A 25,284-nucleotide genomic window follows, 5' to 3' on the forward strand; every position below is an offset into this window, starting at 1 on the left:
CTGGAAACTGCCTTCTGGCGTCACATGCTTAAAAGTTAGGCCTCGTCAGTAACAGCAGATGTAGGAAGTGCGCATTGCAGGAAGAAATGGTTGAGCACGTTCTGTATTCGTGTCTTGCGCTCGTTATGTCAAGGCTCTAACTATTAGGGGCGGAAGAGTGGCCAGAACTCAGCTGGGTCCTAGAAAACTTCTAGTATTTGTCAAAAGGAACGGGCACCTAATTAGGGTTCACTGTTTGGTGGTCAAATAAATTACCATTAGCAATTTAAAGAATTTGAGTTTTCAATGATTTGGAGAGTTCGTTCAAGGAGGAGTGTACAATTAAACTGAGTTTCTTTCCGTCCGTATCTTCCTTTAGATTAGATGTACCTATTGACCATTTTGACACTATCTTGAGTAACGATTTTTGGCCCTCTGGGGCACTTGTGCGGGAATTTGAATATAGGCGGAATAAGAGTGTTCCAAACTTGGCAAAGATCCCTGTTAATAACACTGAGTCAAAAAACTGAACGAAAAATCTGCTTTAGATATACTTTACCAAAATGTTAGAGGCTTAAACACCAAGTTAACAGAACTGTTTTTAAAATCATTTAACTCAAGCTACGATATAATTGCTTTAACCGAAACCTGGCTGAAACCTCATGTTTTTAACTCAGAGATCCTCTGTAATGACTACCAGATATATCGAAATGACCGCCTGAGCAGGGTTGGAGGTGGGGTTCTGCTTGCTGTACACTCTTCAATACCATCTGAAGAGATTTGCGTAACCGCCACCGATACAACTGAGTTCTTGTGCATACGCACACAACTAGCAAATATCCACATTTATTTGGCCATCTGTTATATCCCGCCATCTTCTGAACTGTCCGTTTATATGAATCACATTTCCTTGCTAAGAACTGTTAATTCGATGCTAAAGCCTTCCGATTCCATTATTGCCTTGGGTGACTTCAATATGCCACACATATCATGGTGCATCTCTGACTTTAATATCGTACCAGTTTCGTCAAAGTCTTCCAACAATGAATTTCTAGACGGAATGTCTGAGCTGTGCCTTCAACAAATCAACATCCAATCGAATAAATTCGGAAGAGTGTTGGATTTAGCCTTTGTGGATGATGAATCTAAATATTCCATTAGTCGATGCGAACCCATTATTGAACCTGAAGATGCTTACCACCCTTCCCTCAAAATAGTTTACGAAGTTGTAAATTATGCTTGTAACAGCGGAAATAAACGATACGACTTCAGTTATCGCTTCGACTTTGCGAAGGCCAATTTTAAAAAATTAAATCGTGATCTATCTCGAATAGTGTGGCCAACATTTAATGCTGATGTGGAGCAAAGCGTTTCTCACTTTTACAATACCATTTACTGTCTTTTTGAAAAATACGTACCTAAGCGGATTTGTGTACATTCCGATACAAGCCAAGTATGGTTCACTAAAGAGCTGAAAATTTTAAAGAATAAAAAGTCTCGATCTTTCAAGTTGTTCAAAAAGACGGGTTTACATAACCATTACTTACAGTACCCGATTCTACGCTGCAAGTATTTTCAATTGAACAAAAAGTGTTACAAAGCTTATCTTTGTAAAATGAAAAGAAATATAACTTGCAACCCGAAGGCATTTTACGGATTCGTAAACTCTAAACGCAGGGTGAAAGGGTTTCCATCATCCATGAAATTCCAAGATAATATTTCCAGCGATGATCAAGAGATCGCCGACTTCTTTGCGGAATTTTTCAAATCAAATTACTCTATTGAGACCAATGTTCCACCTAATGAATACCCATACCATATTGATTCATGTTATTCAATCAGAGCCCCATTTATATCTTCAGAAGATGTATTATCTTATTTAAAAACTTTAAAAGTATCATATTCATACGGCCCCGACAGGATCCCGACACACTTTCTTAAAAAATGTGCCGCAAACATCTATCAGCCGCTAACAGATTTATTTAATTTATCTTTAATTTATGGCGTTTTCCCAACAATATGGAAGGAATCTTTTCTTATTCCGCTTCATAAAAATGGAAGCAGGTCTTCAATAGAAAACTACGGGGGCATAGCAAAGTTATCCGCTATCCCAAAGTTATTTGAGGCTATTGTTACCCACCACCTAACATTCCCTATTTCCCCCATAATTGCAAGCTCGCAGCATGGGTTCTGTAAGGGCAAATCACCTATCACCAATTTACTAGAATTTACCACCCACGTTTCTAATGGATTTAGAAAAGGCCTTCACACTGATGTAATTTACACCGATTTCAGTAAAGCTTTCGACAAAGTATCACACCCATTACTTATTCATAAGCTCAGTCAACTCGGTTTTCAACCCCGTCTTATATGTTGGATTTCTTCGTATCTTGGTTATCGTACGCAAAAAGTAATCTTTAAAAATACACTTTCTGGGGTCATCAATGTTTCTTCTGGTGTTCCTCAGGGCAGCCATCTTGGTCCGATTCTGTTCTTGTTGTTCATAAACGATATATCTGGTACAATTAAATACTCAAAAATCTTGATGTACGCAGACGATGTAAAACTTTTCAAATCATGTGCCTCGGTTGAGGAACATTCCTTGCTTCAAATGGATTTAAATCACTTGGTTACCTGGTGCAATGTAAATTATATGCCGCTCAATCTCAAAAAATGTAAATTCATGTGTTTTTCTCGGAGAGTTTCGCCACCAGCTTCATATACAATGAACAACTATAGTCTAGAAACTGTAAATAATTTTATTGACTTGGGAGTCATGATGGATTCCAAACTTAGTTTCAATCTTCATATTAATGCTACAGTGAATAAAGGCAAAGGTGTTTTTGCATTTGTTAAACGGTGGTCAAAAGAATTTAACGACCCTTACATAACTAAAGCACTTTTTACAACATTAGTTAGGCCAATATTAGAATACGGCTCGATAATTTGGAATCCGCGTTATCAAGTCCATGCAGACAGTCTCGAATCAATACAAAAACAATTTTTACTATTTGCCTTAAGAAATTTCCAATGGGACTCTATAACTAATCTTCCACCTTATACTAATCGATTAAAGCTTATCAATCTTCCAACTCTTGCTAGTCGAAGGGAAATGCTTGGTGTGATATTTATGACAAAACTTTTAAATGGATCAATTTCGAGCCCATTCCTTCTGAATGAAGTGAACTTTTGCGTTCCCTCTCGGACATCGAGACACTTCAAACCTCTTCTGCTGAAACAATGTAGAACGAATTTCGAACAAAATGAACCTTTTCGGCGTTTATGCCAAAATTATAACTCTCACTCACACACATTTGATAGCTCGGACTCCCTTTTTTCTATAAAAAAGATTGTTCTCACCTCTCTAAATTAATGTATAATACGTTTGCTTCTGTTCTCTTTAAGTATTACGCTTGGCTGATGAAATTTCTTCTGTAGCTGAGCAGTCTCAGATCGTGACGCTTGACAAACCGCTGCCCATCAAAGACTCGGCAAAATAAAAAAAAAAAAAAAAAAAAAGTTATTATATATATATTTAAATCGATCGCGTGAACAGGATTAGCCTGGTTTCATTGGGCCACTTGAGGGCAGCGCGCTGCCACAACGTCCATTAAAAAAAAAAAAAAAAAAAAAAAAAAAAAAAAAAAAAAAAAAAAAGTGGAGCAGGAGGTAACTAAACGGCCGATAAATTGGCCAAAGCGGGAGCAGAAGGCTAGGCTCCAGAAACCCCGAGCTCCTCAAGGAAAGAGATGGTTGGTTGACCTAGCAGGGTTCAACGTAGTCATATTAAATGATTTCCGCGTTTATCGGATTAGTACCTTAATGATGCTATTTTTCGGAGCGTATCGGATCAACAGAGGATCTCGAGAGGGGCCATGATGGGTGTACTAACAGGACGCAGCCTACTGGGCATGTAGTTAAAGCCTCATAAGCGGCTGCACAAGTGCGGCTCGCTAAAACAAGCGTTTGAGCAAGTTTTGTGTTAGGGTCTTGCGCTCGCAATGTTAAGTCTCCGGGTACTAGGGAAGCGGCATTTGGGCTAAGTGGTAAAGTTTCTAGTTGCTGATGTTTTTGTTGTAGCGATAAAGACACTCCCCAAAGGTATTGGGGAGAGTGTTATCGATGTTGATAGTTTTTTGCCGGACATAGATTCGGCAGGTTCTGGTAAAAAGCTCGGTTTTTTCGGGAACGATTTAACGTGACCACATTAAACCTTCTAGTTCAACCATTTTCTATACACATACATATATAAAAAAGGTAGTTACGTAGGTATGTATTCAGCTTATAGACTCCGAAACTGCTCCGCTGATTCCAATCAAATTTTCAGCTTCGCTGGATAGTTTTTCTGTGTAGTTTTGCGAGAAGTGTACCAAAAAAAAACACCGTTTTTATACTCAGAGTGCTTTGCACACAGAGTATATTAAATTTGATTGGGTAACGGTTGGTTGTACAGGTATAAAGGAATCAAGATAGATATAGACTTCCATATATCAAAATCATCAGTATCGAAAAAAAATTTGATTGAGCCATATCCTGTCTGTCCGTTAACACGATAACTTGAGTAGATATTGAGATATGTTCACCAAATTCGGCACACGAGCTTATCTGGACCCAGAATAGATTGGTATTGAAAATGAGCGAAATCGGATAATAACCACGCCCACTTTTTATATATATAACATTTTGGAAAACACAAAAAACCTGATTATTTAGTAAATAATACACCTATAATGTTGATATTTGACGTGTGGACTGATATTGAGTCTCTTGACTAAAATTTAAAAAACCTTTTTAAAATGGGTGTGGCACCGCCCACTTACAAATATAATTAATCAAAAATCAAAAATCGTTAAACCTATCGTTACAAAATTCGGCAGAGAGGTTGCCTTTACTATAAGGATGCTTTGAAGAAAAATTAACGAAATCGGTTATGGACCACGCCCACTTTTATATAAAAGCTTTTTAAAAGGATCGTGGACGAATAAAATAAGCTATATCTTTGCAAAAAATAGTTTTATATCAATGGTATTTCATTTCCAAAGTGGATTTATAACAATAAATAGGAAAAACTTCAAATTTTAAAATATAGGCGTGGCACCGCCTCTTTTATGATTAAGCAATTTTCTATGTTTCGGGAGCCATAACTCGAAGAAAAATTAACAGATCGTAATAAAATTTGGTACACAAAATTTCCCTGTAGCAGGAAATATTTTTAGAAAAAATGGACGAGATCTGTTAAAGACCACGCCCACTTTTATATACAAGATTTTTAAAAGGGTCGTACACGAAAATAAGCTATATCTTAGCGAAAAAAAGCTTTCTATCAATAGAATTTTACTTTCTAAATTGAATTATAACATTAAATTGCAATATACTAAAATTCTTAAAAATGGGTGTGGCACCGCCCCTTTTATGACTATCAATTTTCTATGTTTCGGGAGCCATAACTCGAAGAAAAATTAATGGATCGTAATAAAATTTGGTACACAAATTTTCCCTATATATAGCGGGAAATATTTCTAGAAAAAATGGACGGGATCGGTTAAAGACCACGGCAATTTAGATATAAAATAAGTTTAAAAGGTTCGTAGACTAGAATAATGAGCTATAACTTAGCAAAAAATAGTTTTGAATCAATGATATTTCACTTATAAAGTTTTATTGTAAGAGGAAATGGGGAGACATTTTTTTTAAACGGGCGGTGCCACGTGTTATGTAGAAAAGTAATTTATCTGAAACGAAAAGTACAATTTAAGCTCACGCTGAGTATATAATGTTCGGTTACACCCGAAATTATACGCCTTTACTTGTTATTATACGATTTGCTTTTAATTCACTACTTCTTTTGCTAGGTTATAATATATTGTGAAGAATATTCACATCACTAAATGATACTAGCATCCCTAATCCGATACTAAGCAGCCACTTGTATGAACGTAAACAAATCAATCATCATTTACACATGTACATACAAGGCAGCAGAGAGATACTCACCATCAGCCGAAGTAGTACTCTCATATGCACACGCATATGGCTATGCGAGAGACTATAAACTACAAATATACCTGTACATATATGACCAAGCATGAGGTTCGCGAAGTTACTAGACCTTAGAAGAAATAGGTGGTCGAGGCAACAGATAGTATAAAAGCAGTAGTCAGTACTCAGTTTGATTTAAACACGCTATTGGTTGTACAAGTTTAAGTATAAGTTTTATTGTGAAGTACCTCAAAGTAGTCTAATAAAGAGCATTTTGTATTATTGAATATTGGAGTTATTTATTCAACAGTTTAGCAATTCGAACGTTAGCAGAAGGCGGAAAAAGCGGAATTTCCCTAAATTCGTTACAATATGATACAAGTGGACTAGAAGTGACATGTTCCAAAAAAATATTATTTATAGTGGGATTTGCTTGAAATTTTACATGGTTATTATTTGCGAAACTTTCATTTTCGGGAAGTGCACCAGGTTTCGATCTCTTCTAAAAAGTCTTATTACGCGATTTGCTTGAAATTTGGATGCAAGGGTATCTCATTGTTTAGGTTGATGTTTAAGAAACTTTTCTTTCCGGGAAGTTGGCAAAGGGACAACTATTTGTATACTACGATTTGCTTGAAATTTGGTACAGGGGTACCCCTTTGATTAGTTTAATACTTGAAAAACTTTTCTTTGCGTGCAGTGAACCTGGACCGAACTATACTAAGAAATCGGATGTATGATGCGGTTTGCTTGAAACTCGGGAAATATGTATGAGGCTTTTTGCCAAGGTTTATATAAGGAATAATTTTAAGGATCGGAATAGGGGAAGAGAAGTTCAGAAGGAAAGAGAAAGCTAGGGGGAGGCATGGGGAGAATTTAATTAGGCAAATAAACTTAGCTGCGGCAGTAAAGCCAAGCTTATTGCTGTTTTTATGTGCAGGTCCCTTTTTCGCTCTTATTTGGAGTCCAAATCTATAAATAGTTTTGATTGTATAGATGGGAATTCGTGCGGTTAGCGAGCTTGGGGCATTTTTGGTCGTAGTGCTTTTGTTTAGCTATATTTTAGTAAAATAATTTGTTAAAAATAAACCATTGTGAGCGCACAAAGAAATCTATTTATACTATGGCACTATTGTGAATATGATTAGATGATTAGAACTAACACTACATTACCGTCAGTTGCTAACATTCGCCAGATGGCAGCGCAAGCGCATATAAGTTTTTATTGATAGATAAGTGATTGATAGAACTGCTGATTTCTGTTGATATTTGATATGAGACTTTTATATTTGTTGCCAAAATGCGCACGGGTCCGGCTAGTTTATTAAAATTATCTTGAAAATGTCTCGAAGATATGAAAGATACTGTGGCAGTACTTTTGGCGCAATCTGTATGTAAGTTTGTATAAAAAACCTGCATATACATATACTTATGTACTTGAATACGTAGTTGAATGCAATAGAGGTGTTGACTGTTGTAATGGTGAGAGGTTGAGAAATCATTGGACACACGAAACAGCTTTAACAATTTATGTTCTCACTTTTGTTGCGGCAAAATAACGCTAGAACTTTGCAGTAAATAGAAAAACCAAAACAACTTAATAAATACATACATACATACATACTTACACGGTAATATTTTGCACATATCATGTAAAACTTTGTGCGTTGCTTGACTAAATAGTGTGATGGTATGTGGTGCAGGATGAAGTGCAGAGATGTGCAGAGGCACTGGTTTAGTACTGTAGGTTTCATACATTCATATACATATCTAGATATATTTAGTTTGCTGTTGTGCAAATGTTAGCAAATCCAGTTTGCATGCCAGACATTCTTCTTGGCTGCTAAATACCAAACACCAGTTTGGAATGTCATAAGCACATACACAAATGTAAACATATTTTTATACCTTTTATGAAGATGAAATGCTATATTAAGTTGGATTCGAATCTCAAAATTGTAAGTCCTTAACTGAAATGATCAGCATGACGATCTGAGTTAATTTAGTCATATACTTGTCCCTTGAGTTATCTTGATCATATTTGGTGAGCGGGTATATTTTGGTGTTCAATTAGACATTTTTCGAAACCGACCTCATCGGATCATTACAGATAGAAGTTTCAATGTTCACCAAATACTTAAAGCCCCGTCGCATAACCAGTTTTTCATATGGATGCGTTTAACTCAATCTTATGCATTATAAGTAGATTGCACGTATTTTTATGGAGAACGTTAAATTCAGCGACACTGGCGCCATCTGGCATGTAGCCATCTTCGAACTTTTGTTGCAAGAAGAGCGTAAGAAGAAGAATTTGACATTTGTTATAGCTAAGGGTACTGGCACACTTTGCAAGTGAAATTATTTTCCCCACTGGTTGGTAACTTTTCTAACATTTTACGCAATTAAAAACTGCAATATAACAAATGAATACGACACAAAATATGTTAGCAAGTATTTTTGTTTTATAGTGAGAATGTTTATAACAGTGCTTCGCGAAATTTAATATGTGAATGGGCAAGGCAAAATAAACTTCAATTGCCAAGTCTGAAGTTCCTTCATATTTATAAACGCAACATTTTGGTTGACTGTGGCGATGATACTCCGGTCAAGAAAGTGTTTCTATCGGAACCCGCCTATGGAAGCAGAGGTAGAGGGCGGCCCCCACTCCGTTGGAAGGACCAGGTGGAAAACGATTTAAACTCCCTTGGTGTGACCAATTGGCGCCGGTTGGCGGAGCGAAGGAGCGACTGGCGCGCCTTGTTGGACGACCATAACCGTTTAGACGGTTAAGCGCCAATTAAGTAAGTAAGTAAGTGGCGATGTTACTGGAATTCATAAGCTTGTGTTAAACGCATCTATATGAAAAATTTCATTGTGCCGCAGCCTTTACGTATATGGCGTATATTGTAGTCTGAAAAAATGGTAATATATATATCATACAATCTTGTGTTCAAATAAGGGGTTCATCGTCATAGCTATCTAAAGTAGATCACAGGAACCATGAACACTTGTGTGAAGATTGCGGTCCCTGGTACGGGGAGTTGCGAGGGCCGTGTGAGGTAAGGTTTTAGGGGGTAGCCCTTCATGGAAGAGTGGAGTCCTACTATCGGAGCGTATTGCAGCGAGCCTTAAATATCCTAGTCAGTGCATAAACCATTTCGTTCTTCCACGAAACTCACACATATTTTATACAGCCGATTATACGGATATTACGAATGCGATACGATTATTGCTCCGCTCCATTCATGAAAGGTATGAGGTCTTCGGCGCAGTCGAAAAAGTGTGTTGTCATTACTCGTTCTTTTCTGTATTTCCTAAGCATATATAATAAGTACTATAAAAACTACATTCATAGTAAAAAGGAAATGCTCAAGCATACAAAAGTTGGATGTTTGGTGTTTAAGTGGGCAGCGCAGCACAGGCGCAGGCGTAGTGTCGATATCGTCCATTGTTGTGTACGATTTTTTTTTGCGCTTTGACTCTGTGGAAGGTTAAACTCGTAATATAGTGACAATAGAATTTTATTAAATGCGCGTAACCACGGACAGCTCTATTACGAAAGCGATTTTTTTTCTGCAAACCCGTGCCAACTACAATACGCGTCTGCTAAAAATTGTGTTACCCACTGAGTTGAAATAACTTGAATATTATAGTGGGTTGGTGTTGTATATATTTATATGGTTAAGCCAAATTAATGTGATTATTAGATAGTCTACTATGAAGGAGATACTCCGAGGGGTAAGTTAGCAGTCGGAGATATGTAGGTGCACATTGTACATAGTAGTTATTGGATAGCCTATTTAGATATTTATACTTATTCTCATTTTGGACCTTTTATTCCAGCCTTAGATTGTTTAGGATGTGAAGTTCTTGAAAAGGTGGCATATTTCAAATTTAAGTTGAGAGTGTCAGGCAGGTACATAGGCAGCTGCTTTGATTTCATAGAACTCGATAAAATTTACTGAACATAAAACACTTAGACCAGCCCTAGTTGTTATGATGTCAAGAATGTTTGCAACGAACTTTTCAGATAGCTTTCTCAGGTCCTTTAAAAGATATATACTATATGGGCGAACATAAAATGAAAGTGCAGGCGTAGTAAAGAGTATTGATATTCTGTATCGTACGGAAAGAAATGAAAAAAGAAAAAGAGGGTAGAGGAAGTGAAATATTAGCAATCAAAATCCAAGTCGGAACCGAAGCCGGACGGCTGCTAACAATTGGCTATCGAAGTGTTAACAATTTGCTATCGATGAGTTATCGGTTTCCTACCAACAGGATATGGGCCGGTAATCCATTTCTTATCGACGAGTTACCGGTGTGTTATAGACGAGGTAAAGATGAAATGTTATCGACAAATTATCGGGTTGTTATCGAAAAATTTTCGATTTTTCATCGCAGTGGTACCAATTAGCTATCGTAGTGTTATGGATTTTTAATCGAAAATTTATCGATTTATTATCGGTGTGTTATAGGCGAGGTGTAAAAGGAATGTTATTAACTTGCGCCCGATAAAATATTGATTTTCTATCGAAAAGTTATAGATTTTTCATCGTGTTGTTCGCAACTTATTATGGGCGTGTTATCGATTTGTAATCGAAAATGTATCGATCCAGTATCTTAAATTTATAACTATGTTATTAAAAAGTTATCGATTTGTTATCGGTTTGTTTGAAAATATTAAATATCTCGATGTATACCTGTATGTTTACACATCGAGCTTCACGAGTACTTGGTACTAACGCCTGGTTTTTTTTGGGAACTGCTCATAGTCCAAAGGAACACCTGAGTTCTGCATCTAAGAGGGCATGACCTTTTCTTGAACCATATCGAACAACCAATCGCACTCTCGGATCCTTCTAGGGAGCCTTCGATGGAAAGACCATCGAATGTAGTGCTCATCTTACTAACGTGTTTCTAAATAAGTTTTGGCTAGAAAATGTCCTATCACTTAATCATCAGACTGTTTCAACATGTTTGAGTGCACTTAAAGGAGGGAATTGAAATTGGATAGTGATTCCTAAATGGAGTAACTTATTGCCAGAATTTTTCTTCCAATATTGCTCATTGCATCGACAAGGTCAGCCTAGAAACTATATCTAACGCCCAATCTGTAGGGTTCGTTCAATACTGAAGCGTTAGTGGAAGAGGTCTTATTCTGATTGTTGAATCTGCTCTAATTAGGTCTCCGTTAACTTATGAGTTTTTTGCTTATTTCATATTAGATTTTTTGTGAACCACTGGGACTGATATAGTGGAAATTGTTGCTTAAATATGAATGAAAAAAGTACTATGGATGGTACTCGTATCATTTCGTGCATTGGCGCTCTCTTTACAACTAGCCAGAAATATTCCTTCGTTACCGGAACACTCTCCCTATTCGCCTCATTTTCAGTTAGATTTAAATTTGCTATGCCTACGAAGCTCCCATCTGTAATCTGAAAAGGGCTGGTCCACCCGTCAAAACTAACATACTTATTACAAACGACCCGGTTGAATGGGTTTTAGAATGGACAGACTCTTCATGTTCTACTCGACGATATCTAGAAAAAAAATAACATCACTTTAGACAGTTTTTTTAAAACGTGGTGACCCCTCGGTAATGTTTGGCTAAACGTTCGAGTACATAAAAATCTTCTCAGCCAAATGCATCTACTTTATTTATTTCCGTTCAGAGTTGGCATTAAGCATGTAAAGATTCCATTGTCTTAGACTTTCCTCTTGTATAATGCCGGATGTGTTGTTGTTCCGCTCATGAATGTTACACTTATATGTCTGGCAGACGGTTCTATAACAAACATCAATTTAAACACCCAGTGTGTTCTTCAACTTTGACCATTTTTGATGACATATGATGATGATATCCCAGCGTATTGAAAAAGTGATTTTCCGGCATATCTGAAACGTCAACCATCGTCCTGCGTCGATGTTGGCGATTCATAGCCGGTCAGTCGAGATGTAACAATTTTAAATTTTTCTCATGATATATCACGAGTCTTAAAAGAGCTCTACTATGACTTTATAATTCATGCACCTATTAATTTTTCGGATGACAGACATGGTCAGCGAAAAGTTTACTGTTGTTGTTGCGAGGTCTTTCGGGAGTGTTATCGATGTTGATGATCCTTTGTCGGATATAGATTCGGTACGTTCCGGTAACAAGCGTCATTAAGCTAATATCTCGACCACCTCAAGAACGATTTAGTATGACCACATTGAACGTTCTAGACCATCCCGCCCTCACCCCTTGGTTCCATCAAGAACTTGTGGTCGTCAGAACCTCGAATGCTAAATATGTTTGCATACTTGTAACAAGATTCGCCTCGCATGGGAGTGGTTGCCGATTGGATTGCGGAAGCTATGCATTGCGCTTGGCAATCTTGAATCTCCGAAAAATTTAATCGGTGCATTATGTTATTATCGAAGTGCGCAAAGTTCATTATGAAATCACATTCGATTCTCGGTTCTGACTTAACGAAGACATCATTAATCAATAGATCATCTGCCGTGTTTTAATCCGCGACAGGCACATATGTATGTAGATATGTTAAGATACATCTGATAAGAGCCTTGCATATAGAGCGGGATTTTTCTCATTTGCCTACTCAGTTCAAAGTAGCACTTGTAGGCAATAGTGACTACTGTTAAATCTCTGAAAAAAAAATGGATATATATTATTAAAGAAGAGAAATAAATACTTAAGTAAATCAAATTATATACTATACTATCTGACTGACAGACTATACCTTTAGAACAGACCTCACACTATAATTATTCCCTCAATCAGATGCAGTAGCCACACAAAAAAAATGCTATTATAAGCAAACAAATGAGTTTGTAAAGCAAACATGCTCGCTTTGCCTTATCTTTTATCGCAATTGCTTGTTAAGATTATTTTCCTGGTTTTTATTTCAGACGTTTTTTGCTTTGCCAGTTATTTGATATAATTAAGTCACACTTATGCACCTACAGCTCTACCCATGGAAACAGTGCTGACAGATGAGATATGCAGATATTGCAGTGCATATCTGAAATATAACTCTCGTACTCGCTAACTAAGCGATAAATTATATGTATGCATGTGTATGCATATTGGAGTGCATATTAGAGTGACTCGTCGATGAGAAAAACATTCTTTTTTCGCAATTGTATGTTTGAAGTTCCTTACCTCAGGATGTAAATGGGGTTAAGTATATTTGCTATATTTGTGCGGTCGGCAGTAAAAGCGGGATTTATATCAAATGCGGTAAAAGAAAAGAAGTGCAGTAATAAAATAAGGAAGTTATTATCATTTCCTATGTCGTGGACTGCACGATAATTGCAACAGGATCTTTTCCTTCAACAGACGAAAAACTTAGTTTCTTGAATAAATAGCTATCTCTCCAGTCTTTCCAGTTTCTTCACCTCGATCGATTTGGCACTATCACTAACCTAATCCACGACCACTCTATTTACGACGTGGAAGGAACAGATGATTTAAATATTAGATGTTCCCATTACGCTATCGACTGCCAGCCACCCATAACGATAACACTCTTACATTCAACAAAATCTCCGAGTAGCTTGCTGGCATATGTAGTTGCATATGATCCATCAAGCAGGATAGGCGTGGACAAAAGCGCGTGGCTGCAAAATTTCTAAGATCATGTGCAAAGCCTACGATATCAGATTCACAAAGTGGCTCAAATCTCTGAAAAGAAGAGACTTAAGGCTCACGATGGGCATACTGACTGGACACTGCCTTCTGGCGTCACATGCTTATAAGTTAGGCCTCGTCAGTAACAGAAAGTTAGGAAAGTAGGAAGTGTGAGCTGCAAGAAGAAAGGGTTGAGCAGGTTCTTTGTTCGTGTACTGCGCTTGCCAGGTCAAGGCTCCAGATATTACGGGTGCCAGAGTTGCCAGATCTCGAGGCAGCAATTAAGCTGGGTCCTAGAAAACTGATAGTATTTGCCAAGAGGACGGAGTTCTTCAGTTTGGTCGTCAAACAAATCCTGGTACTACTATGGACACATTCAGTATATTTGAAATCTTTATTGACCGGCCAGTTTAACCTTACCTAACCTTGCCGGCAGCACTTCAAGGAAAGATAAAGAAATGCTCCTTACAACTTACAAAGCCATTGGTCGGTCGCTCATATACTACGCGTCGCCAGTCTGGTCGCCTAGTCTAAAAAGCACACACTTAAGTTCGGGTGTAACCGAACATTATATACTCAGCGTGAGCTTAAATTGCACATTTCATTTCAGATAAATTACTTTTCTACATAACACGTGGCACCACCCGCTTAAAAGAAAAATGCCTCCCCATTTCCTCTTACAATAAAACTTGATAAGTGAAATATCATTGATTAAAAACTATTTTTGGTTAAGTTATAGCTTATTATTCTAGTCTACGACCCTTTTAAATTTGTTTTATATCTAAGTTGCCGTGGTCTCTAACCGATCCCGTCCATTTTTACTGGAAATATTTTCTGCTGTAAGGAAAATATGTGTACACAATTTCATTACGATATGTTAATTTTTCTTCGAGTTATGGCTCCCGAAACATATAAATTTTCTTAGTCATAAAAGGGGCGGTGCCACGCCCATTTTTTAACATTTGAATTTTTTCCTATTTATTGTAATAAATCCACTTGGGAAATGAAATACCGTTGATATAAAGCTCTTTTTTGCAAAGATATAGCTTATTTTATTCGTCCACGACCCTCTTAAAAATCTTTTATACAGGCATGCTTAACCAACGAAACGATATCATTTCGTTACGATAATCAACGTTAATAAACGAAACGAACTCATTTCGTTTCGTTTATTAACGTTAAGATCGTCAAATTAACGAAATGATTTCGTTTCGTTTTCTGCCATATCAAAACGAAATCAAATCGTTTATGTTGATTATTAATTTCAAACTATGCTGGCAAAGCTGATTGATGGCGGAGTCATTAAAGGTGAAAGCATTAGCCAAGCTGATTGCAACTTTTCTCTTGAATTTTGACAGAACGAACATTTCTCAGAGTATTTTTGACATTACCACCAACGAATTACACAAACAAATTACATAGAGTTTGTGTGTGTATGTGCGCTCGTTGTTGCCACCTTACGGCTTCACCATGGCTGTAGCATTGCCAGCACAATTCAAACATAAAGTATCACGTTTTTGTTAACGTTTTTACCGTTAACGAAAGCTTTTCGTTTCGGTTAAAAACGAGATACAATTTATTTTGATAATTTCTTTATCGATAATATTTCGAAGTGTTTCAACGGAAACGGTGGAAATTTTTTGATAAACGATTAGCTTAACGTTAAGGTGCATCCCTGCTTTTATATGAATGTGGGCGTGGTACTTAACCGATTTCATTAATTTTTCTTCAAAGCATTAAATTTTCTTCAAAGGAAACCTCCCTGCCGAATTTTGTTACGATTTTTGATTTATGATTAATAAAATTTGTTAAATTGATTTTATCACATGTGGGCGGTGCCACACCCATTTTAAAATTGTTTTTCTAATTTATATCAAGGGTCTCAATTTCAGTCCACACGTCTAATTTCAACATTCTAGGTGTATTATTTACTAAATAATCTGTTTTTTTATGTTTTCCAAAATGTTATATATATAAAAAGTGGGCGTGGTTATTATCAGATTTACTAAATAATCTGTTTTTTTGTGTTTTCCAAAATGTTATATATATAAAAAGTGGGCGTGGTTATTATCAGATTTCGCTCATTTTCAATACCATCATTTTCAATATATCTAGTCCAGATAAGCTCGTGTACCAAATTTGGTGAAGATATCTCAATATTTACTCAAGTTATCGTGTTAACGGACAGACGGTTGGACGGACATGGCTCAATCAAATTTTTTTTTTGATACTGATGATTTTTATATATGGAAGTCTATATCTCGATTCCTTTATACCTGTACAACCAACCGTTATCCAATCAAAATTAATATACTCTGTGCGCAAAGCACGCTGAATATAATAAATAAATCTAAGACGCGATAACCTCCGAAGAGATTTTAGGCCGAGCTTTTCTTCCGATTTCCGTCATGCCCCTTTTAATTTTTCTTTCAAATCGGTGTTACAAACTTGCGTTATGCCGACTCCGAACAGCATCTGCAAGGCAAATTAGTTTTCACTGAGAGCTTTTCATGGCAGAAATACACTCGGAGTGCATGCCAAATATTGCCGAGGGCTAACCCCGCTTAGAAAAACTTTCCTCTAATTGAAAAAAATTGGTTTTTAAAATTTGATGTCGCTTTTCCGGGTCGTGAACCCAGGATCTTCGGTGTGGTAGGCATATCAACTAGTAAGGGATTAAGTGCCACCTTTGTCCATGCGTAATGGATTGACAGACTCCCATCAAATTTCGAAGGGGATGGAAGTACAATTCATATTTTCTTGGACTTCTGGATTATTACTATTTCGAACCAATTTCGTGACATTTCAGAACCACTAGGGGATTATATTCGGAATTATTTCAAAAATATTTGGAACCAATTTGGAAGAATTCCGGCATTGTGCATCATTTAAGCCACTTTTACTTCAAGCCTTTGGATTACCACGATTAAGGGGTGAGGCCAAAATTTTAAACTGGGTGGGATTTTCAACTACATATTCAAGAGGTAAAATTTCAAGGGGTTGACAAAGGGAATTTAGCTTTGCCATCCCAATTGTCAACCTCATCCACCTAGAAGAACCTACTTGGTCATATCCAGTGATTCCCGGGTCGAGCTAGCACCACAATGGTAATATTTTCCGGATAGCAAAATCTGCCCAAAACCATCGAGGTGGTCTCATTTTCAATACGAGAAGAAGCAAAAGAAGCTTAAGATGATCTAAGCTGTGGTTTTTTTACATCTACATATATACATATGCACTTAAACTTTATATGGACTGCTAAGTGCATAGCTTTATCTACACTTATGAAGTGGTTGCGCAGAAAATTAGTACTGCTAAATTTTAGTATGCATTATACCCAGTTGCAACTGAAATGTGTCTCTCCATTTTATCTCTAAAACATTCTCCACTTCTATGAATGAAAAGTGTGTGTGTCCACGATTCATCGCTACCGATTCAGCTATATGTTATACGAGCTGGACCCGTGTGCATTTTGGGCACCCAATATAAAAGTCTCTTATCAAATATCAACAGAAATCAGCTGCTCTGTTAATCAATTAAAACTTACAGCTTGCGCTGCCATCTAGCGTATGGTAGCAACTGCCGGTAATGTAGTGCAAATATTCACAATAGTGCCATAGTACAAATAGATTTCTTTGTGTGCTCACAATCGTTAATTTTTAACAAATTATTTTAATAAAATATGGCTAAACAAAAGCACTACGACCAAAATTGCCCAAAGCTCGCTAATAGCCCGAATCTCCATCTTTACAACCAAAACTTTATTTATAGATTTTTAATCCAAATATGAGCGAAAAGGGGACCTGTACATAAAAACAGCAATTAGAAATAATATATATGATACTATGACCAACGGAGGGGCGTGTCTCCGCTATTAAGCACAACGCGTTTTGTAGCGCGTTACTACTGACCCGAGTCTTCAATAATTACACATTGAACATTATCTGAGTGATGATAAGCGTTTTTTTCACACATATGCAGATGTATATACATGTGAGCTCAGTCATGTTCGAAGACGTATGTAGCTGTAATCGTAGCCGTTAACATTTATCCAGTCATATTTCTGTCTCCATTGCCGAAATTTCGCTCTCAATGAAAACTTTTCGGAATGGCACCTAACAAGTTATAAATTGGCTATTCGCAAGAAAAGCAACGCCAAAAAAGCGTAAGCAAGAGAAACGTAATAAAACAAAGGCAAGAATAAAACAACAATAAAATAAGATATCCGAAATTAAGAAATAAGATAAAGAAAAAAGTTTTCATCCGGAGTTTTTATGCTATTTAAATTTCCGGTTGAATATGGGCAGCCTTAAAGTTAACAGTTAACGCACAGCATGGTTTTGTCATGTCGAAAACTTTTTTCTAAAAATTTGCCAAATAAGGCACACATTAATGTAGACACATTTGTGTCCAAGGGCCAACGAAAATATTGCCCTGAAACGCCTCTGGCCTACATGACTACCAACAGTTTCTAACTTATGAAACTTCTTTAAATACTTATTTATGTATATGCATTTCTAATGAAGTTTCTATTTTTTTGTATTAATAGAAATCATTACTTTTGGACAATTATTGACTAGGCGTCTTATTGCGTACCTGTGAATGAGCATACAAATCTACAGCATATATCTATACTATATATCTGTACTATATATTTGTATGTACATAGGTATGCATCCCTGTAAAAAAATGTGATTAGTCTCGGATGCAGCTGGGACCATTCGCCAAGGAACATAAAGCTACTACTTTTTTGATAGCTTTATATATGGAATGAATTGATCGCATATCCTATGAAGCAACTAATTTACTCTTTTTATACCGGTGTAAATGATGAGTACTAACACGACTTTATAAGTGGGCGATCCACGGCGACGAACCTTGCTTCTTTTTCTCAATTTTGCGCCACGTCATTTAAGAATCATCAGGTAGATTTTGGCTACATTGACTTTGCTAAGGTATTTAAAACTATTACTCAAAATATATTATTGCGTAAGCTTGAGTAAATGGGTTTCCATACCACATTTTTATATTGGATTAGATCATATCTCTCCAAATGCATTTTTTTGTTGAAATTGTGAATATCAAGTCAGTTTTTAGAACTATTGGGAGTTGGTCGTCATAAAAAACCTCCGCTTGATTAACTTACAATGGTCAAAGAGAAATATTCAGACATTCTCAGGCAAACCTCGGTTCTAAATTGCAACAAATTTCATTTACTACAAGATAACGACCTCAATCATACATCTAATTGCCTTTGTAAATGAATCGTAAACATCTTCAAATAGTTCCGTACTCCCCTGCAACCACCGGACATTTAACATATAAAGCACATGTGTCATTTGTTAGATAAAAGGTTCTGAAAGTAAATTACGGACATTCGGTATAGTAGGTTGGCATATGGTGGGTTTCGTCGAAGGCTGGGGTAGTACTTAGTCAATACAGAGATGAGAATGTACCTTTTTTCTCTCTAAATTCGAGGGCTGCATTCCATAGCACAATTGTACTTTCCTTGCTTGTGTGAAAAGGAAATCACTTAAAATTGTTTGACGAATAGCTTAATCGATTCCAAGCAACCGGTGGTATGCGGATGTGGGTGGATAGCAACTGGTGGTTGGTGAAATCGACATCCGGCGAGTTGCAGCTGATGAATCAGTGGAAAGGATTGGCGAATTGGCGATATGCAGTGGACGAATCAGTTGATAGATTTTCAAGACACAGGCGCTGGTGAAATCGATATCCGGCGAGCCGCAGCTTACGAATTATTTATATTGTGGCCTGGCCCAGTAGGGACGGAGGCGCTGGTCACATCTGTGTCTGGGCGAAAGAGGGGTTAGAAAGTAGCTTCCTTCACACTCAATCTCCGACAAACCGAAAGTAGTGGGTGACCGAGGTCACTTACTGATTAAAAGTGGCTAGCCTGTGCAAGATAAGGGAATTTCATCTGTTCGCGCAAAGTGTTTGCGGTACTGAATTCTCTTATCGCAGGTCGCGCCTTCGATGCCCTATCAAATGCAAACTATTTCTACCTAAGTTTAAGTTGTTTTAAAGAATTTGAGAAGTTTGCGCACACTCGTTTAGGCGACTGTCACGCGAATGAAATGCTTGAAACTGCTTTCTTGCATTTTGTCTGTGCATTCTCATTCGCTTGATGATCACTGATACAGTAGAGGCGTATTTAGTGGAAACTTTACGAATGTAAGGTGATGATGCTAATGAAAGCGGCATAACAAGCCTATTAAGGCTTAAATCTCCACGTATTCTTTAATTTGATGCTGGATAAATTTATACTAGCTGCCGAGCTCAACCGCTTTGAAACAATCTTCTATAAAAGCTAGCAATTACTGGCGTATGCTGATGGCATTGATATCATCGGCGTAAGTTCTGCTTACTCCAAACTGGAAAAAGAAACGGTAAAGATGGGTTTGATGGTGAATGAGGACAAAACGAAGTACCTGCTGCCATCGAGCAAAGAGTAAGCGCATATGCGCCTTGGCAGCCGCGCGACTGTTGGCAGCCAAAATTTCGAAATAGTAGAAGACTACGTTCGTTTGGGAAACAGCATTTACACTAAAACAACATCAGCTCTGAAATGCAGCGAAGAATCAGTATTACCTATAAATGCTACTTTGGACTAGGTAGGCAATTGAAATGTGAAATTATCTCTTCGCAAACGAAAATCATGCTTTACAAGTCACTTATCGTACCCGTCGTGCTATATGGTGCAGAAGCATGGACCTAGACAACATCAGATGAAGCGGCTCTGATAGTGTTCGAGAGAAAAGTTCTTCGAAAGATTTATGACCGCTACGCGTTGACGATAGTGATTACCGTAGAAGATTTAATGATTAGCTGTATGAGAGACTAAGATAGTCTAGCGAATTAAAACGCAGCGGCTACGCTGGCTAGGCCAACTTATGCGAATGAAAGATGACGCTCCGGCTAAGAAAGTATTTTTATCGGAACCCGCCTATGGAAGCAGAGGAAGAGGGCGGCCCCACTCCGCTGGAAGAACCAGGTAAAAAACCATTTGAACTCCCTTGGTGTAACCAATTAGCGCCAGTTAGCAGAGCGAAGAAGTGACTGGCGCGCCTTCTTGAACGCCATAACCGTTTAAACGCTTAAGCGCCAATTAGGTAAGTAAGTAATTATAGACAAATTGTACCCGAATGGGATTAGTCTAGGACAACTATCTTAAGGAACTAGTCACATAATTTTGTTTAATTATTTTTGTGTCGGCATTTGTTGACAGAACAAGGGGTTCTCATTTCACTATATCGCTCATTTACTTCAATAGTGTCATAACTCACAAAACATGACTTTTGAGTTAATAACATAGACACGTACCCAATATCATGATCTACATATGTTGTATAAAACAATCTTTGTGATCCGTTAAAAATTTACCGCGTGCTATAAAAATGAAAATATGCCTTTATATGCGCAACATATGGCAGTTGAAATCTTTGAATGGCTCTCCTGGAAAATTGTGTGTTGAGGTTTTCACTTTTAGGAATTAAATTGTCTCTTACAATGTGGCAACTACATTTCGTTTCTTGTATGTCATAATTAAAAATATGGCGGATTCTGTAATTCTTATTCCGTTTTGTTATCTCTCTCTCTAAAAGATCTCGCTAAGGTGAACACGTTTCTTTTGATACGTCTTGTATATTTCATAAATTGTAATGAATACTCATCTCATATTTACTTGAATTAAATCATTTATCACATAGCATAAACCTTTGTCGTTATTACTTGGTCTGTTCTACGTTTCTACTTTGGGTGATACTGGAAAAATCTTCATTATATTAACATTGTGATTTTTGAGTTATGACACTATTGAAGTTATTGAAGTAAATGAGCGATATGTATGTATATACTTACATACATATGTATATATCTTTATTCTTCTATTGTGCTTTGCGCAGCAGCACACATTTAGCAAACGAAGTAAATTTTACTCATTTGCTTTTTAGTACATATGTATATCTAGATATGTACTCAAATACGTACATATTTTACTTATGCGGCAATTACCCACCGACGTGTGCCGTACGTACGGACGTTTGTCGTACGAAGCACGTTTGACCGAACCCTCAAGCCCGTAGGAATCAATGTGTGCGTCTGTGTACATGTACATAACATATTTGTGTGTGCATTGTTTACAGATAAGCACTGTTGCCATTGACCATTTTGCATGCATGCTTATGGAAACATCAACTTTTTCCAATTTAATTTTTGATGTTGCAAAAGGCTGGAATTAATATTAAATAAAAATAAATAGATTACATATATATAATCTGCACTTTTACATAATTATTTCGAATTATTTTCACAATTTTTCAAACTTTAAATAGGTGTTTTTGCATAAAACTGCAAACCGTCAAAAATTAGCGCACAAAAGTTTACTAGGCAACTCTGTCTAGTGAGAGAGCGATCAGCTGACACGTTCATACGGAAAAAATCAAAATTGTTTTGATTTCTACGTTCCGGGCTACGTACGTACGGGCGCTGCACGTCGGTGAGTTTTCGTTTACATTGCACACTCATAAGATAGGTCGTGTCAGCTGACACGTTTTTGGTACGTACGTTCGTGAGTAACTGCCGCATTAATTATTGCCGTTACATGCTTCGTTGTAAACATTCGTAGCTCAACGGTTGCTTTGTATGCGCTGTCTCTAGTGTATGGTGAGTTGTGTGATATTTACCACAACACTTGTTGCTTACCCTGCAAAAATCGTTGGATCATGTAGTCCACTGGAGTACTTACCATTATACTCCACTGTAATGCAGCAATGGACCAACTCATGTTTCTACACGAACACATTGTAAGCCGATCATTGCTCGTTTTTAACGATTGTAATCACTACACGATGTTTATTGGACTGTGGGTACTCCATGGATTACTCTGATGTAATGCGAAGCTGGAGTATATGGTCCAGTCCTAGGACATCGCAATGTTAATCGGACCATATTTTTTGTATGAATTGTGGTTAATTTTGGAGTACTCGGTTGGTCCATAGCGAGTACTCCCATACATGCATGCATGGAGTACTCGCGATTTTTGCAGGGTACCTGCTGTGGTGGCTAAATGGCAAAACAGCCATTTGGCATCCCGACGCCCGCTGGGGGTGTAGCTCAGTGGTAGAGCGCTCGCTTCGCATGTGAGAAGTCCCGGGTTCAAACCCCGGCACCTCCAGTTACTTTGGGAATTTGTTTAACTTTTTATACTCAGCGTGCTTTGCAAACAGAGTATGTTAACTTTTATTGGATAACGGTTGGTTGTACAGGCATAAAGGAATCGAGATAGATATAGACGTCTATATATCAAAATCATCAGTGTCGAAAAAAAATTTGATTTAGTCATGCCCGTCCGTCCATCCGTCCGCCCGCCCGTTTGTCAATTAACACGATAAATTCAGTAAATATTGAGATATCTTCACCAAATTTGGTACACGAGCTTATCTGGGCCCAGAATAGATTGGTATTGAAAATGAGCAAAATCGGATGATAACCACGCCCACTTTATATATATATAACATTTTGGAAAACACAAGAAACCTGATCATTTAGTAAAGAATACACCTACAAATTTGAAATTTGACGCGTGACTGATATTGAGACTCTTGATAAAAATTTGAAAAAAAAATTTTAAATGTGCGTGGCACCGCCCACTTGTGATAAAATCAATTTTACAAATATTATTAATCATAAATCAAAAATTGTTAAATCTATCGTAACAAAATTCGGCAGAGTGGTTGCCTTTACAATAAGGAATGCTTTGAAGAAAAATCAACGAAATCGGTTAAGGACGACGCCCACTTTTATATAAAAGATTTTTAAAAGGGTCGTCGACGAATAAAATAAGCTATATCTTTGCAAAAAAGAGCTTCATATCAATGGTATTTCATTTCCCAAGGGGATTTATAACAATAAATAGGAAAAACTTCAAATTTTAAAAAATGGGCGTGCCACCGCCCCGTTTATGACTAAACAATTTCTATGTTTCGGGAGCCATAACTCGAAGAAAAATTAACGGATCGTAATAAAATTGGGTACATTTATTTTCCCTATAGCAGGAAATATTTCTAGAAAAAAATGGACGAGATCGGTTAAAGACCACGCCCACTTTTATATAAACGATTTTTAAAAGGGTCATAGATGAAAATAATAAGGTGGGTATGTATATCTTTAGCGAAAAAGAGCTTTGTATCAATAGAATTTTACTTTTTAAATTGAATTATGACATTAAATTGGAAAACACTAAAATTTTTGAAAATGGGTGCAAGTTGGAGCAAGCAAACAGCTCATTATACGTAATTTTTATTGTGGGCATTGTGTTGAGCGCCCCATAGAGGAACGTCTTTTGTTTATAGTTGTTGTTTTCATTTAATCGCATTGACGTGATGTTAGTTGGTGTTAACACTTTATACACCCAACCATGGCTGGGCGCATACCAACCCCAACATATCCACTACAATTTACTTGAATCTGGCTGGTGTATGATTGCAAGTTAGTTTTGTGTTATTTTTTTTGTTTGTATGCGCAATTGTTGAATGCATGTTATGTAGATATCTACAGATTATATAATAGTTTTTTTTTAGTCCCACTGCTTTTATTTACTAATATTTTCATTACTTTTTACTAGCAAGTATCTCGTATGTTTTTTCTTACGCACTCGTTGCTCATTTTTCAACTGCACTGAATTTTTTCGTAATTGTTTTCATTGCATTGTTACTGCTTTTTTTTTTTTGTTTTCCTCATACTCGTGGCTTTTCATTACGTCTACTATATGTGTTTTTTTTTCCTTTAAACTGCCGCATTGTTGACATCCAGCTGACTTCAGGCATTTAGTGTTGCTTTCAATGCTCATCATTAAGTCTCATCTTACTGCAAGTAGGTATTTCCCCTTTTGGCGCTTTTTATGACTTTTACTTTTACTACTGTAACTTCCTACTTAAGAGATTACGTAGCTATATAGTTTTATTACGTGCTAACACTTAGTCGACCTTTTTTTTCAAAGAAAAGAGTATCAAATTTCTTTTTTCTTAAGCATTCGTATATGCCTTTTTTGTTGCAATCCTAATAAAAGCCATTTAACTGAATTAGTATTGCTCGTAAAATTTTTAAAGTTGAAAAATTACTTTGCATCAAATTAGTTAATTGCTTCTGAATCGTTCTTAATTAATCTAAACTAGCGCTAACATAATCACTTTTGCCAATAAATGCTACTTTGTGCTAGTTAGGCAATTGAAAAGTGAAATCCTCTCTCAACAAACGAAAATCGTGCTCCAAAAGTCACTTATCGTACCCGCTCTGTTATTTGGTGCAGAATCATCGACATCAGATGGGGCGGCACTGGGAGTGTTCGAGAGAAAACTTCTTCGAAATATTTATGGAACTCTACACGTTGGCGACGGCGAGTACCACAGAAGATAGAATTATGATCTGTGCAAGCTTTACGCGTACATCAAAAAGTCCAGCGAATTTAAACACAGCGTCTACTGGGCTATGCGAATGAAAAATCATGAGAAAGCGGCTCCTCCCAATCCGTTGGAAGTACTAGGCGGAAAACGATTTGAATTATCTTGTTGTGACCAATTGGCGCCAGTTAACCCAACGAAGAAACGACGAAGGCACGCCTTGTTGAGTGCTCGAAACGAAAACAAAAAAAAAAAAAAATTGCTCTAGGC

General features: G+C 37.1%; 1 protein-coding gene and 1 non-coding gene across 13 annotated transcripts in view; both read left to right on the forward strand.

Moving 5' to 3' along the window:
• Positions 1-25,284, forward strand: part of osp (outspread) — a 418,306-nt gene that overhangs the window by 41,264 nt on the left and 351,758 nt on the right. The gene's annotated exons all lie outside the window — the stretch shown is intronic.
• On the forward strand, positions 22,719-22,790 carry TRNAA-CGC (transfer RNA alanine (anticodon CGC)). The gene has a single exon. It is a non-coding gene; the product is annotated as a tRNA-Ala (tRNA).

Source organism: Eurosta solidaginis, chromosome 2 (genome assembly GCF_040869045.1).
Source record: "Eurosta solidaginis isolate ZX-2024a chromosome 2, ASM4086904v1, whole genome shotgun sequence".
In the NCBI taxonomy this organism is placed as follows: domain Eukaryota; kingdom Metazoa; phylum Arthropoda; class Insecta; order Diptera; family Tephritidae; genus Eurosta; species Eurosta solidaginis.